Consider the following 4,352-nt stretch of genomic DNA (forward strand, 5'->3'; position numbering starts at 1 on the left):
AAGGTAACCTTAAAAATGCATTCTAATATACACTAGGTGTAGACAAATACTGTTTGATTCCACTTATACGAGGTACCTATAATAGTCAAATTCATAGAGTCAGAATGTACATTGAAAGATGCCAGGGACCAAGGGGTGAGGGGTGGGTTGGGGAGGGGGAATGGGGATTTAGTGTTTAATGAGGACAAAATTTCAGTTTAGGAAGTTGAAAAATTCTGGAGATGAATGATGGTGAGATTTGCACAACAATGTGAATGTACTTAGTGCCACTGAACTGTACAGTTAAATATGGTTAAAATCATGTGTTTTATATTATGTGACTTTTACCACAATTTAAAAAATTACTTTAAAAAAATCAGGAGACTTTCCTGCTTGAAACCCTTCAATAACTATGTTTCTCTTAGAATAAAGTCCAGATTCCTTATTATGCCTACCAGGCTTTACATGATATGCTTTAGTCTTAGGTCTTCAACCTCAACCCCTGCCATTACCACTCTTTTATTCTATGCTTTAATTATGTTAAAATTTATTTAGTTGTTCTAAGTTTTATCAGTACTAAACTTTTCGCACTCATCCACTGATACCCTTTGTCTGGACAATCCTTACCCTCTGCTTTCTCTAAGAAAGCTTTCCTTAATACTGTAAAGTTTAATATTGAAATTGAGCAGAACCCCTGAGGGGCTCCTGGGCACAAAATCGTTTCTGTCTCCTGTTTCTTGACTCCGTCTCCATGACCTTCCCTTAGTTCCAAAGGGCAGATTCCAACAGTTGTTAACCTGGGAAAGGAAGGGATGCAAAGACAAGGGAGGGGCAGCCAGGAAACAATAGTGCAGCCTTAAGGCATGGTCCTGGTTCCACCTCAAGGGATGCACATAACAATGTCTTTAAGCTCTTTAACATGTCATTATTCTTCATACCAGAGAAAGACCTCCTGAGGCTACATTAAAGGAACCAGAGAAACTCATCAAGAAGATTACCTGAGATCAGATTAGAGGAGTAGAGGCCCTGCATACACACTAATCTTATCAGCAACCTCACCCTTGAACCATTGCTATAAAACTCCTCATCAAATCCTCCCCTGTTGGGACACATAGTTGTTGGGGCAGGAGCTCATTGCGTCCACCTTTGCCTGGCAAAGCAATAAAGCTATTCTTTTCTACTTCAACCAAAACTCTGTCTCCAAGATTCGATTTGGCATTGGTGCACAGAGGCTGACCTTTCAGCATCAATATCTATTGAGGTTTTATCAAGTATGAGACAGTGTGCTAAGAACTTTACATACATATTCCTATTTAGTCTTGACAAAATGTCTCTTGTGTTTACCTCCATAACACACTCATAGAAATTCCATAGTTCTTATCACATTTTTTAATCAACTATTTGTCTATATTAATTATATTGGCCTGATCACATTAGAAAAAGAGAGGGGAAATGTAAAAATTAACTATAAATAAAAATTGGGCCATAACCACAGATATAGTTAAAATTTTACAGCCCTTGAGAGAATATGGTAAAAAAAAAATTAGACCAATCAATTTTTTAAATGTATGTGGTGGAGATAATTTTCTAAAATAATAGAAATCATCCAAATTGATTAAAAAAGAAAAAGAGGATTTCTGTTTCTGTTAAGACAACAGACAATATTACTAGACTAAACTTCTTATTTTAAATAACTAAGCTGCTAGATAAAAACTTTAAAACATTTTATTAAGAGCACTGTTGAATGCTTGCTTTGGCAGCACACATGCTAAAATTGGAATGATGCAGAGAAGATTAGCATGGCCCCTGCACAAGGATGATACACAAATTTGTGAAGCATTCCATATTAAAAAAAAAAAAAAAAAAAAAAGCACTTTTGAACAGCAAAGAAAGTAAGAAATTCTCAATCCAGGGATATAGTGATGGTGTGAACCAGATAGGTAAAAGGAATTTGAGGGCCTTTGCTAAACTAGGTGAACTTGGGTATCAGTTTTCGTAGTCTCATGGCACATGGAGTACAGGAGGAAAATTTTGTGATCTGCTCAAAATGGGGAGTATAAGAAGAGATCTTTCCCCATTTAAGTCAAAGACCCCAAAGGGTTTCACCTTAATGTAAGAGAGAACTAGAAATACTGCTCATTTTCACCAAAGATTACATGAAAATCTGTCTGAAACTTGGCAGTTTAGCAGAGGAAAGCAACAGCCCTAAAACACTGAATTCATAATCTGGCTTAAGGTGTGAGATTAAATTTGCACTTCAGGTGCAAATTTATAGTGTCTGAATCATTCTTAAACTCTCAAACTAAAAATTTAATGTAGTTCCAAATAAAATGTTATCCTTAGCTCTGGCAGAAACAAAATGCACACACTTTCTGAAGGAACCCACATAATACCAGGTCTCCATGAATTTTTTTTTTTTAACATCTTTATTGGAGTATAATTGCTTTACAATGGTGTGTTAGTTTCTGCTTTATAACAAAGTGAATCAGTCATACATAAACATATGTACCCATATGTCTTCCCTGTTGCGTCTCCGTCCCTCCCACCCTCCCTATCCCACCCCTCCAGGCTGTCACAAAGCACCGAGCCAATATCCCTGTGCCATGCGGCAGCTTCCCACAAGCTATCTACCTTACTACGTTTGTTAGTGTGTATATGCCCATGACTCTCTCTCGCCCTGTCACAGCTCACCCTTCCCCCTCCCCATAACCTCAAGTCTGTTCTCTAGGAGGTCTGTGTCTTTATTCCTGCTTTACCCCTAGGTTCTTCATGACATTTTTTTTCCTTAAATTCCATATATATGTGTTAGCATACGGTATTTGTCTTTTTCTTTCTGACTTACTTCACTCTGTGTGACAGACTCTAGGTCTATCCACCTCATTACAAATAGCTCAATTTCGTTTCTTTTTATGGCTGAGTAATATTCCATTGTATATATGTGCCACATCTTCTTTATCCATTCATCCGATGATGGGCACTTAGGTTATTTCCATCTCCGGGCAATTGTAAATAGAGCTGCAATGAACATTTTGGTACATGACTCTTTTTGAATTTTGGTTTTCTCAGGGTATATGCCCAGTAGTGGGATTGCTGGGTCATATGGTAGTTCTATTTGTAGTTTTTTAAGGAACCTCCATAGTGTTCTCCATAGTGGCTGAACCAATTCACATTCCCACCAGCAGTGCAAGAGTGTTCCCTTTTCTCCACACCCTCTCCAGCATTTACTGTTTCTAGATTTTTTGATGATGGCCATTCTGACTGGTGTGAGATGATATCTCATTGTAGTTTTGATTTGCATTTCTCTAATGATTAATGATGTTGAGCATTCTTTCATGTGTTTTTTGGCAGTCTGTATGTCTTCTTTGGAGAAATGTCTATTTAGGTCTTCTGCCCATTTTTGGATTGGGTTGTTTGTTTTCTTGTTATTGAGCTGCATGAGCTGCTTGTAAATTTTGGAGATTAATCCTTTGTCGGTTGCTTCATTTGCAAATATTTTCTCCCATTCTGAGGGTTGTCTTTTGGTCTTTTTTATGGTTTCCTTTGCTGTGCAAAAGCTTTGGAGTTTCATTAGGTCCCATTTGTTTATTTTTGTTTTTATTTCCATTACTCTAGGAGGTGGGTCAGAAAGGATCTTGCTGTGATTTATGTCATAGAGTGTTCTGCCTATGTTTTCCTCTAAGAGTTTGATAGTTTCTGGCCTTACATTTAGGTCTTTAATCCATTTTGAGCTTATTTTTGTGTATGGTGTTAGGGAGTGATCTAATCTCATACTTTTACATGTACCTGTCCAGTTTTCCCAGCACCACTTATTGAAGAGGCTGTCCTTTCTCCACTGTACATTCCTGCCACCTTTATCAAAGATAAGGTGTCCATATGTGCATGGGTTTATCTCTGGGATTTCTATCCTGTTCCATTGATCTATCTTTCTGTTTTTGTGCCAGTACCATACCGTCTTGATAACTGTAGCTTTGTAGTATATTCTGAAGTCAGGGAGCCTGATTCCTCCAGTTCCTTCTTTCGTTCTCAAGATTGCTTTGGCTATTCGGGGTCTTTTGTGTTTCCATACAAATTGTGAAATTTTTTGTTCTAGTTCTGTGAAAAATGCCAGTGGTGGTTTGATAGGGATTGCATTGAATCTATAGATTGCTTTGGGTAGTAGAGTCATTTTCACAATGTTGATTCTTCCAATCCAAGAACATGGTATAGCTCTCCATCTATTTGTATCATCTTTAATTTCTTTCATCAGTGTCTTATAATTTTCTGCATACAGGTCTTTTCTCTCCTTAGGTAGGTTTATTCCTAGATATTTTATTCTTTTTGTTGCAGTGGTAAATGGGAGTGTTTTCTTGATTTCACTTTCAGATTTTTCATCA

At 37.3% G+C, this 4,352-nt stretch overlaps 1 non-coding gene across 1 annotated transcript; it reads left to right on the forward strand.

Moving 5' to 3' along the window:
• Window positions 1-1,727: 1,727 nt before the first annotated feature.
• Window positions 1,728-1,830, forward strand: LOC113617009 (U6 spliceosomal RNA). The gene has a single exon (XR_003431473.1). It is a non-coding gene; the product is annotated as a U6 spliceosomal RNA (small nuclear RNA).
• The last annotated feature ends 2,522 nt before the right edge of the window (window positions 1,831-4,352 follow it).

The sequence above is a fragment of the Aethalodelphis obliquidens genome, unplaced genomic scaffold (genome assembly GCF_003676395.1).
Source record: "Aethalodelphis obliquidens isolate GAN/ISIS:26980383/991018 unplaced genomic scaffold, ASM367639v1 scaffold1172, whole genome shotgun sequence".
Lineage (NCBI taxonomy): Eukaryota > Metazoa > Chordata > Mammalia > Artiodactyla > Delphinidae > Aethalodelphis > Aethalodelphis obliquidens.